This window comes from Cryptomeria japonica, unplaced genomic scaffold, assembly GCF_030272615.1.
Source record: "Cryptomeria japonica unplaced genomic scaffold, Sugi_1.0 HiC_scaffold_801, whole genome shotgun sequence".
Classification (NCBI taxonomy): domain Eukaryota; kingdom Viridiplantae; phylum Streptophyta; class Pinopsida; order Cupressales; family Cupressaceae; genus Cryptomeria; species Cryptomeria japonica.
In genome coordinates, this window is record NW_026729551.1 from 1 (window position 1) to 12500 (window position 12500).

The following is a 12500-nucleotide window of genomic DNA, read 5'->3' on the forward strand; positions in this document are numbered from 1 at the left end:
GCTCCGAAGTGTGCTCCAAGGTGCGGCGTGCACGAAGTCGGAGCCCGGTTTGCCCCGGGTGCGCACCTCGCGTGCACCTTCGCCAGGGTGGGCACCTCGGTGCGCACACCTTCTCAATGTTTTCTTGCCTTTTCTGGAAATTGGTGAAGGCAGCGCATCAAAGGTGCGCACCTCGGTGTGCTCCGAGGTGCGAACCCGAGAGCGCTCCGAGGTGCCCACGAAGTCGAAAGTCGGGTTAATTGCATTGTTTTCCCCGGGTGCGCTCCGAGGTGCGCAACATCGGCGCGCACCAAGGAGGGCTCCGAAGTGTGCTCCAAGGTGCGCACGATGGCGTGCACCTCTGGTGCGCACGATTCGGAGCTCGGTTTGACCGGGGTGCGCACACCTTGGCTGGGTTGCGCACCTTTTGTGCGCTCCAAGGTGCGCACGAAGTCGGAGCTCGGTTTGCCCCGGGTGCGCACCTTCGCCAGGGTGCGCACCTTGATGCGCACGCCTTGGCTGGGCTGCGCACCTTGGTGGGCGCCATGGTGCGCACCTTTCGTGCGCTCCAAGGTGCGCACGAAGTCGGAGCTCGGTTTGCCCCGGGTGCGCACCTTGGTGGGCGCCATGGTGCACTCCGAGGTGCCCAAGATTGGTGCGCACCAAGGAGCGCTCCGAAGTGCGCTCCAAGGTGCGCGCGAAGTCGAAAGTTGGGTTAATTGTCCGGTTTGCCTCGGGTGCGCACCTTGCGTGCACCTTCGCCAGGGTGGGCGCCTTGGTGCGCACACCTTGGCTGGGCTGCGCACACCTTGGCACCCGCGTTTCCTTCATTTTAAATTTTTTTTTTTTACAATCTCTCAAGTGGGAAATTCTATAATCTCAACTTTTTTTGCCTTTTCAGGAAACTTTTGAATGGAGCGCATCATTGGTGCGCTCCGAAGTGTGCTCCAAAGCTCTCTCCAGCTGCGTGCACCTGCCCCGGCCGCGCACCCGGCCCCGCCCAGCTTCGCTCACCTGTCCCGGGCGTCTGGTGCGGAACCTTAGAGTAAGAAACATCACCGTGCACCTTGGCCAACGTGCGCGACTCGACCGAGCGCGCACTGGCCGAGGTGCACACCGATTTCACCTGGGTGCGCGCGCAGCACCTCGGGCGCACCGGGGTGCGCGCACAACGCCCGGGTTGCACCGTGGCCTGTGTGCTCGGGGTGCCTCGGGTGCGCGCTCGGTGTCGCCCCCCGCGCGCGCGGTAGTGCGGGCAGCGCACCCCGGCCCGGCCCGGCCCCGACGAGAACGCAAACGGGCAAAAGGTTTATTCAAATAGCATTGCGACGCCCGGCGAAAAACTAAAAAAGGGTGCAACACCGGGACTTCCCGGGAGGTCACCCATCCCAGTACTACTCCGGCCCAAGCGCGCTTAACTGCGGAGTTCTGATGGGATCCGGTGCACTAATGCTGGTATGATCGCACCCGTTATGAGCTTGTCGCAGTGTGTACTTAGCAAACCGCGACCCACGTGCGAATCCACCCCGGCCACCCACCCCCGTCGAGGTGCACACCCTCCCTCGCGAAGTGCGCCCCGTTCGCCAAGTGTGAGCCCTGCCCGGGTGCGCGCACCTTGCTAGGGCGTCGGGTGTGCACCCGGCCCGGCCTACGTGCGTGCACCTGGAGGGGGCGTCGTGTGCGTGCAGTGTCCCGTCTGCAACGCGGTGCCCACACACCACCTCGGGCGCAACGACCTGCGCTCACATGTGGGCCGAGTGCACCTTGGTGCATGTTCGGGGCGCCTCGGGTGCACGCTCGATCTTGCCCCGGTGCACCAAGGCGCTCGGTTTGCCCCGGGTGCGCACTTGGTGCAAGGTGGGCACCCAAAATAGGGATCAAGCACCAAAACACAAGTTTCGGGATGCAAAATGGGACCCAAGGACCACAAATGCGTTCCAAGACCCATGATGGGTCCACGAGAACAAAAATGTGTTCCGAGACTTAATAAACAAATATTGGGTTTTAGGAGAAGAAACATGCTCTGATGCCCAAAACGAGAATCGACCCCGAAAAGGCCACAGGCCAAAAGTGGGATGCGAGACAAAAAAAAATGGGACCCGAGGACCAAAATTGGGTTCCCAGGTCGAAGACAGGGCAACCGGACAAGAAACGACCTCTAAGGCTCGAAATGAGTCCCGACGACTAAAACTTGACAAGAAGCACCCATCAGGCACCCAACTCGACACCCATGGGATGCCGACCCACCCGGGCTTCCACCTAGCACACCTTGGCACCCACCCACCCTCGCACCCAACCTCGCACCCAACTTAGCACCTTTGAACCCACATTGGCACTCACCCTGACCCTGGCACCTTGGAACCCACATTGGCACTCACCTTGACCCTGGCACCCACCTTTGCACTCACCTTGGGACCCACCCTGGCTCCCACCTCGGCACCCACCCAGACACCCACCTTGGTTCCTTGGCACCCACCTTGGATCCTTGGCACCCACCCCGACACCCACCTTGGCACGCAACTTGGCTACTTGCCACCCACCTTGGCTCCTTGACGCCCACCCCGACAACCACCCCGTGACCTACCCTGGCTAGGGTTGGTGCACACCCACCCTGGTGCCCACCTTGGCACCCACCCTATGACCCACCTTGGCACGCACCTTAGTACCCACCCCGTTACCCACCCTAGGACCCACCCCGTGACCCACCTTGGCCAGGGTGGGTGCACCCACCCTGGTGCCCACCTTGGCACCCACCCATCCTAGCACCCAGCCTGTGACCGGGCTTGGAACCCAACCTTGCACCCGCACCCGTCTTGGCCAGTGTGGGTGCGCACCCATCCTGGCACCCACGTTGTGACACACCCTTTAACCCACGCACCCTAGCACCCACGTTGGCACCCACCTTGGAACCCAACCTAGCAACTTGGCACCCACCCCGTGACCCACCTTGGCATCCACCATAGCAGTCGCCGACTTGGCACCCACCTCGGCACCCACCTTGACACTTGTGGACCCACCTTGCCACTCACCCTAGCATCGACCCATCCTAGCACCCACCCTGGCACCTTTGCACCCTAGCACTCACCCATCCTAGCACCTAACCTGTGACCCACCTTGACACTCACCCTCGCACCCACCTTGGAACCCAACCTAGCACCCACCCACCCTGACACCAACCCTAGCACCTACCCACCCTTGCACCCACCCTGTGACCCATCTTGGCACCCACCCATCCTACCACTCAACCTATCACCCACCTTCTCACCCACCTTGGCATCCACCTTAGCACCCACCCACACTGGCACCTTGGCACCCACCTCGGGCAAGGTGGGTGCACACCCACCCTGGCACCCAATTTAGAACCCACCGAGCATGTTACCCACCTTGGCACCCACATTGCAGCCCACCCTAGTACCCACCCTATGACCCACATTGGCATCCACACCCTAGCACCCAGGCACCTCGACACCCGCCTTGACACCCACCCTAGCACTGAACCTGTGACCCACCTTGGAACTCACCCTAGAACCCACCCACCCTGTGAACCACCTTGGCATCCACCTTAGCACCCACCCACCTTGGCACCCACTCTAGCACTCACCCATCCTAACACCCAACTTGTTACCCACCTTGGCACCCGCCCTCGCGTCCACCTTGAAACCCACCCTAGCACCCACCCACGCAGGAGCCCACCTTGGCACCCAACCTAACACCCACGCATCCTGGCACCCAACTTGTGACCCACCTTGGAACCCACCCTAGTACCCACCTTTGAACCCACTATATCACCAACCCACCTTGGCACCCACCCTATGACCCTCTTTGGAATCCACCCTAGCACGCACCCACCCTGGCACCCACCATGGAGCGCACCCTAGCACCCACCCACCTCGGCACGCACCTCAACACCCACCTTGGTGTGCGCACTGCGCCAACCTCTCAAAGACCCTATGTGGTGCGCTCCAAAGTGTACACCTTTGGTGCGCTCCAAGGTGCGCACCTTTGGTGCACACCGAGGTGCACACCAAAGTGTGCACCGAGGTGAGCACCAAAGTGCACTCCAGGGTGCACACCAAGGCGTGCACCTTTGGTGCGGTCAATGCAAACGAATTCGGAAGTTGGGGTCGATGTCCTAATCGCTGCTGCAGACTACACGTATGAGAATCGGACAAATAGCTTTATATAGGGGAGGTGTTGCGTTTGATGGGTCGACTCCCCTGGTTGTGTGCACTGCACCAACTTCAAAGACCCTGTCTTGTTTAAGAAGTCAAAAGTTGGGGTGGATGTCCTAATCATTGCTGCAGTCTACGCATGTATGAGAATCAGACAAATAGCTTATATAGGGGAGGTGTTGCATTCGGTGGGTTGACTCCCCTGGTTGTGCGCACTGCGCCAACCTCAAAGACCCCGCATAGCAGAAGAAGTCGGAAGTCGGATTTTGGTGAGCACCAAGGCGTGCACCTTTGGTGCGGTCAACGCAGACGAATTCAGAAGTTGGGGTGGATGTCCTAATCGTTGTTGCAGGCTACACATGTATGAGAATCAGACAAATAGCTTATATAGGGGAGGTGTTGGGTTTGATGGGTCAACTCCCTTGGTTGTGCGCATTACGCCAACCTCAAAGACCTTGTTTTCGTTAAGAAGTCAAAAGTTGGGGTCAATGTCCTAATGGCTCCTGCAGGCTACACATGTATGAGAATCGGACAAATAGCTTATATAGGGGAGGTGTTGGGTTTGATGGGTCGACTCCCCTGGTTGTGCGCATTACGTCAACCTCAAAGACCTTGTTTTCGTTAAGAAGTCAAAAGTTGGGGTCGATGTCCTAATTGCTCCTGTAGACTACACATGTATGAGAATCAGACAAATAGCTTATATAGGGGAGGTGTTGGGTTTGATGGGTTGACTCCCCTAGTTGTTCGCATTACACCAACCTCAAAGACCTTGTTTTCGTTTAGAAGCCGAAAGTTGGGGTCGATGTCCTAATTGCTCCTGCAGGCTACGCATGTATGAGAATCAGACAAATAGCTTATATAGGGGAGGTGTTGGGTTTGATGGGTCGACTCCCCTGGTTGTGCGCATTGCGCCAACCTCAAAGACCCTGCATTGCGGATGAAGTCGAAAGTCAGAGTTTGGTGTGCTACAAGGTGTGGTCGAAGGTGCTCACCTAGGTGTGCACCTTTGGAGCACAGGAAAAGTGCCCTCCAAAAGTGCGCACCTTTGGAGTGCACAAAAGTGCCCTCCAAAAGTGCGCACCTTTGGAGCGCAGAAAAGTGCCCTCCAAAAAGTGCCCTCCAAAAGTGCGCACCTTTGGAGCGCAGAAAAGTGCCCTCCAAAAAGTGCCCTCCAAAAGTGCGCACCTTTGGAGCGCAGAAAAGTGCCCTCCAAAAAGTGCCCTCCAAAAGTGCGCACCTTTGGAGCGCAGAAAAGTGCCCTCCAAAAAGTGCCCTCCAAAAGTGCGCACCTTTGGAGCGCAGAAAAGTGCCCTCCAAAAAGTGCCCTCCAAAAGTGCGCACCTTTGGAGCGCAGAAAAGTGCCCTCCAAAAAGTGCCCTCCAAAAGTGCGCACCTTTGGAGCGCAGAAAAGTGCCCTCCAAAAAGTGCCCTCCAAAAGTGCGCACCTTTGGAGCGCAGAAAAGTGCCCTCCAAAAAGTGCCCTCCAAAAGTGCGCACCTTTGGAGCGCAGAAAAGTGCCCTCCAAAAAGTGCCCTCCAAAAGTGCGCACCTTTGGAGCGCAGAAAAGTGCCCTCCAAAAAGTGCCCTCCAAAAGTGCGCACCTTTGGAGCGCAGAAAAGTGCCCTCCAAAAGTGCGCACCTTTGGAGCGCACAAAAGTGCCCTCCAAAAGTGCGCACTTTTGGTGCGCACCAAGGCGCTGGTTCGGTCGTTGCAGGCGAGTTCGGAAGTTGGGGTCGATGTCCTGAGCGGAGGTGCAAACTACACAGGTGTCGGAATCGGACAAATAGCTTATATAGGGGAGGTGTATGCTTCGATGGGTCGACTCCCCAGGTTGAGCGCACCGCGCCAACCTCAAAGACCCTACGGTATGGATGAAGTCGGAAGTTGGGTCCGATGACCGATTCGATTAGTAGGTATGCTCATGAGGTCGGAATTTGGGTCCGATGACCTGCCATGTGCAGGAAGGCGAATGTTGACACTGTGCGTTGCAAGGTGCACACCAAGGCGCTGGTGCGGTCTTTTTAGTCGAGTTCGGAAGTTGGGGTCGATGTCCTGATCGGAGGTGCAAGCTACACAGGTGTGGGAATCGGACAAATAGCTTATATAGGGGAGGTGTATGCTTCGTTGGGTCGACTCCCCGGGTTGAGCGCACCGCGCCAACCTCAAAGACCCTACGGTATGGATGAAGTCGGAAGTTGGGTCCGATGACCGATTCGATATGTAGGCATACTCGCGAGGTCGGAATTTGGGTCCGATGACCTGCCACGTGCAGGAAGGCGAATGTTGGCACTGTGCGTTGCAAGGTGCGCACCAAGGCGCTGGTTCGGTCGTTGGAGGCGAGTTCGGAAGTTGGGGTCGATGTCTTGATCGGAGGTGCAAACTACACAGGTGTGGGAATCGGACAAATAGCTTATATAGGGGAGGTGTATGCTTCGTTGGGTCGACTCCCCGGGTTGAGCGCACCGCGCCAACCTCAAAGACCCTACGGTATGGATGAAGTCGGAAGTTGGGTCCGATGACCGATTCGATATGTAGGCATACTCGCGAGGTCGGAATTTGGGTCCGATGACCTGCCATGTGCAGGAAGGCGAATGTTGGGACTGTGCGTCGCAAGGTGCGCACCAAGGCGCTGGTGCCGTCGTTGCAGTCGAGTTCGGAAGTTGGGGTCGATGTCCTGGTCAGAGGTGCAAACTACACAGGTGTGGGAATCGGACAAATAGCTTATATAGGGGAGGTGTATGCTTCGATGGGTCGACTCCCTGGGTTGAGCGCACCGCGCCAACCTCAAAGACCCTACAGTATGGATGAAGTCGGAAGTTGGGTCCGATGACCGATTCGATACGTAGGCATATTGGCGAGGTCTGAATTTGTGTCCGATGACCTGCCATGCGCAGGAAGGCGGAATTTGGGTCCGATGACCGAGTTGATGGCGTGCCATGCGCAGAAAGGCGGAATTTGGGTCCGATGACCGAGTTGATGTTGATGGCCCGCCATGCACAGGAAGGCGGAATTTGGGTCCGATGACCGATTTGAAGGCGTGCCATACGCAAAAAGGCGGAGTTTGGGTCCGATGACCGAGTTGATATTGATGGCCCGCCATGCGCAGGAAGGCGGAATTTGGGTCCGATGACCTGACATACGCATGGAGTCCGACTCGGGGGCCGATGTTCGATTCGATGACTTGCATTGTGGGTAAAGTCGGAAGTTGTGGTCTTTGACCCGATTCGATGACCAGACTTCGGCTGCTTGAGAATCGGACAAATAACTTATATAGGGGAGGTAGTGTTCTCGAGCATCCTCCCCCCGTGCCCGTTTATGTCGATTGATGCTGGTGCTCGACTGGTTGGAGCGCTCGGATGCAAAAATCTTGCACCAGGATTTATCGATTGTGATGGACACGGCAAGTCTCCTGATTGCTATGCAGGAGCTCATCGTGAATCTCTATGCGGCCTTGGTATGGACTCGACCTGCGGAATGGTTCGGCAATGGTAGTCGCTCCAACACGTCCTTGCAATGGCCACAGAGGTGATTCGACTAGAGCTCCAGTCTAGCTTTTGGGTTGCTTGGCGGACTGGTATAGCCGCGATCGAGTTCCGGCCATGAACGTTTTAGATAGCTCTTGGGCTTTCTGGGACGGAAGTCGGAAGTTTGGGCTGTTGTCCGATTTGATGACCATTCTTCGGATGTGTGAGAATCGGACAAATAACTTATATAGGGGACTGTGTTGTCTCACGCAGCCCCCTCCGTGCCCCTCTATCTCGACCGATGTTGGTGCTTGAAAGGGTTGGGATCGCTCGGATTTATAAACGTGCACCACCATTTGTCGAGTGTGAGGGACGCGGCAGGTCTCCTAAATGCTATGCGGGCGCTCTCTGAGAATCTCTATCCGGCCTCGACACAGACTAGTCTTGCTGAATGGTTTGGCACTGGTAGTCGATCCAACACGTCGTTGTTGTGGCCGCCTAGGCGATTCGATTCGAGCCCCCGTCTAGCTTTTGGGTTGCTTGGCGGATTTTGCCCTATCCGCAAGTGAGCTCGGTCCCTAAACGTTCGAGAAACCCGATTGCTATGCGCCGACTCTCTTTCTTGCGAGCCTCCATCTAGCTTTTGGGTCTCTACGGAACGGAAGTCGGAATCTGGGACCGTTGTTTGATTCGACGAGGCAGACTACGGTTGTGCGAGAATCGGACAAATAACTTATATAGGGGAGGTGTTGACTGGAGCATTCTCCCCCGTGCCCCTCTAACTCGACCAATGCTGGCGCTCGAACGGTGGTAGCGCTCGGATTTTCATTGAGCGCCAGCATTGGTCGATTTAGAGGGGCATGCGAGATTCCCGAATGCTATGCGAGGGCTCTAACGGAAATGTCTATTGGTTTCGGTATGGATGCAATTGCGAGTGGTTCGGCAAAGGTAGTCGTTCCGATGCGTCCATGTCGTGGCCAAATCGATAATTCGATTTGAGCCCTCGTATAGCATTTGGGTCTCTCGATGTGATTCCGCATTCCAGTCCCTTTGGGCACTGCTTGAGCCGCATCCCAGGGGGTTCCCTTCCCAATAATCTGCCTCGCAACCCGATTGCTATGCGGTGAGGCTCCTCGGCCGCCTCGGAACTATCTGTGTATCAGACGCATCGCGGGATAAGGGGTTGGCAACGGTAGTCGCCCCAAGCGCGTCCGATGCTTGGACCATTCCGAGGCGGCCCTGAAGCCTCTTCCGTCTAGCCGTTGGGTCCTTCTCGCCGCATCCCTCGCCTCGCACCCCGATTGCTATGCGGTGAGGCTCCTCGGCCGCCTCGGAACTATCTGTGTATCGGACGCGTCGCGGGATAAGGGGTTGTCACTGGTAGTCGCCCCAAGCGCGTCCGATGCTTGGACCATTCCGAGGCGGCCCTGAAGCCTCTTCCGTCTAGCCGTTGGGTCCTTCTCGCCGCATCCCTCGCCTCGCACCCCGATTGCTATGCGGTGAGGCTCCTCGGCCGCCTCGGAACTATCTGTGTATCGGACGCGTCGCGGGATAAGGGGTTGTCATTGGTAGTCGCCCCAAGCGCGTCCGATGCTTGGACCATTCCGAGGCGGCCCTGAAGCCTCTTCCGTCTAGCCGTTGGGTCCTTCTCGCCGCATCCCTCGCCTCGCACCCCGATTGCTATGCGGTGAGGCTCCTCGGCCGCCTCGGAACTATCTGTGTATCGGACGCGTCGCGGGATAAGGGGTTGTCACTGGTAGTCGCCCCAAGCGCGTCCGATGCTTGGACCATTCCGAGGCGGCCCTGAAGCCTCTTCCGTCTAGCCGTTGGGTCCTTCTCGCCGCATCCCTCGCCTCGCACCCCGATTGCTATGCGGTGAGGCTCCTCGGCCGCCTCGGAACTATCTGTGTATCGGACGCGTCGCGGGATAAGGGGTTGTCACTGGTAGTCGCCCCAAGCGCGTTCGATGCTTGGACCATTCCGAGGCGGCCCTGAAGCCTCTTCCGTCTAGCCGTTGGGTCCTTCTCGCCGCATCCCTCGCCTCGCACCCCGATTGCTATGCGGTGAGGCTCCTCGGCCGCCTTGGAACTATCTGTGTATCGGACGCGTCGCGGGATAAGGGGTTGTCACTGGTAGTCGCCCCAAGCGCGTCCGATGCTTGGACCATTCCGAGGCGGACCCGAAGCCTCTTCCGTGTAGCCGTTGGGTCCTTCTCGCCGCATCCTTCGCCTCGCACCCCGATTGCTATGCGGTGAGGCTCCTCGGCCGCCTCGGAACTATCTGTGTATCGGACGCGTCGCGGGATAAGGGGTTGTCACTGGTAGTCGCCCCAAGCGCGTCCGATGCTTGGACCATTCCGAGGCGGACCCGAAGCCTCTTCCGTCTAGCCGTTGGGTCCTTCTCGCCGCATCCCTCGCCTCGCACCCCGATTGCTATGCGGTGAGGCTCCTCGGCCGCCTTGGAACTATCTGTGTATCGGACGCGTCGCGGGATAAGGGGTTGTCACTGGTAGTCGCCCCAAGCGCGTCCGATGCTTGGACCATTCCGAGGCGGACCCGAAGCCTCTTCCGTCTAGCCGTTGGGTCCTTCTCGCCGCATCCCTCGCCTCGCACCCCGATTGCTATGTGGTGAGGCTCCTCGGCCGCCTTGGAACTATCTGTGTATCGGACGCGTCGCGGGATAAGGGGTTGTCACTGGTAGTCGCCCCAAGCGCGTCCGATGCTTGGACCATTCCGAGGCGGACCCGAAGCCTCTTCCGTCTAGCCGTTGGGTCCTTCTCGCCGCATCCCTCGCCTCGCACCCCGATTGCTATGCGGTGAGGCTCCTCGGCCGCCTTGGAACTATCTGTGTATCGGACGCGTCGCGGGATAAGGGGTTGTCACTGGTAGTCGCCCCAAGCGCGTCCGATGCTTGGACCATTCCGAGGCGGCCCCGAAGCCTCTTCCGTGTAGCCGTTGGGTCCTTCTCGCCGCATCCCTCGCCTCGCACCCCGATTGCTATGCGGTGAGGCTCCTCGGCCGCCTTGGAACTATCTGTGTATCGGACGCGTCGCGGGATAAGGGGTTGTCACTGGTAGTCGCCCCAAGCGCGTCCGATGCTTGGACCATTCCGAGGCGGCCCCGAAGCCTCTTCCGTGTAGCCGTTGGGTCCTTCTCGCCGCATCCCTCGCCTCGCACCCCGATTGCTATGCGGTGAGGCTCCTCGGCCGCCTTGGAACTATCTGTGTATCGGACGCGTCGCGGGATAAGGGGTTGTCACTGGTAGTCGCCCCAAGCGCGTCCGATGCTTGGACCATTCCGAGGCGGACCTGAAGCCTCTTCCCTCTAGCCGTTGGGGCTTTCTCGCCGCATCCCTCGCCTCGCACCCTGATTGCTATGCTGTGAGGCTCCTCGGCCGCCTTGGAACTATCTGTGTATCGGACGCATCGCGGGATAAGGGGTTGGCAGTGGTAGTCGCCCCAAGCGCATCCGATGCTTGGACCATTCCGAGGCGGCCCTGCAGCCTCTTCCGTCTAGCCGTTGGGGCCATCTCGCCGCATCCCCCACCTCGCACCACGATTGCTATGCGGTGAGGCTCCTTGGCCGCCTCGGAACTATCTGTGTATCGGACGCATCGCGGGATAAGGGGTTGTCACTGGTAGTCGCCCCAAGCGCGTCCGATGCTTGGACTATTCCGAGGCGGCCCTGCAGCCTCTTCCGTCTAGCCGTTGGGGCCATCTCGCCGCATCCCCCACCTCCTCGGCCGCCTCGGAACTATCTGTGTATCGGACGCATCGCGGGATAAGGGGTTGGCAGTGGTAGTCGCCCCAAGCGCGTCCGATGCTTGGACTATTCCGAGGCAGCCCTGCAGCCTCTTCCGTCTAGCCTTTGGGGCCATCTCGCCGCATCCCTCGCCTCGCACCCCGATTGCTATGCGGTGAGGCTCCTCGGCCGCCTGGGAACTATCTTCGTATCGGACGCATCGCGGGATAAGGGGTTGTCACTGGTAGTCGCCCCAAGCGCGTCCGATGCTTGGACTATTCCGAGGCGGCCCTGTGGCCTCTTCCGTCTAGCCGTTGGGGCCATCTCGCCGCATCCCCCACCTCGCACCCCGATTGCTATGCGGTGAGGCTCTTCGGCCGCCTTGGAACTATCTTCGTATCGGACGCATCGCGGGATAAGGGGTTGTCACTGGTAGTGGCCCCAAGCGCGTCCGATGCTTGGACTATTCCGAGGCGGCCCTGCAGCCTCTTCCGTCTAGCCGTTGGGGCCATCTCGCCGCATCCCCCACCTCGCACCCCGATTGCTATGCGGTGAGGCTCCTCGGCCGCCTTGGAACTATCTTCGTATCGGACGCATCGCGGGATAAGGGGTTGTCACTGGTAGTCGCCCCAAGCGCGTCCGATGCTTGGACTATTCCGACGCGGCCCTGTGGCCTCTTCCGTCTAGCCGTTGGGGCCATCTCGCCGCATCCCCCACCTCGCACCCCGATTGCTATGCGGTGAGGCTCCTCGGCCGCCTTGGAACCATCTTCGTATCGGACGCATCGCGGGATAGGGGGCTGTCACTGGTAGTCGCCCCAAGCGTGTCCGATGCTTGGACCATTCCTAGGCGGCCCTGAAGCCTCTTCCGTCTAGCCGTTGGGGCCTTCCCGCCCCATCCCTCGCCTCGCACCCCCGATTGCTATGCGGTGAGGCTCCTCGGCCGCCTTGGAACCATCTGTGTATCGGACGCATCGCGGGATAAGGGGTTGGCACTGGCAGTCGCCCCAAGCGCGTCCGATGCTTGGACCATTCCGAGGTGGCCCTGAAGCCTCTTCCGTCTAGCCGTTGGGGCCTTCCCGCCCCATCCCTCGCCTCGCACCCCGATTGATATGCGGTGAGGCTCCTCGGCCGCCTTGGAACTA

General features: G+C 59.1%; 1 non-coding gene across 1 annotated transcript; it reads right to left on the reverse strand.

Moving 5' to 3' along the window:
• Positions 1-1329: 1329 nt before the first annotated feature.
• On the reverse strand, positions 1330-1448 carry LOC131872814 (5S ribosomal RNA). The gene has a single exon (XR_009370895.1). It is a non-coding gene; the product is annotated as a 5S ribosomal RNA (ribosomal RNA).
• Between the last annotated feature and the right edge of the window lie 11052 nt (positions 1449-12500).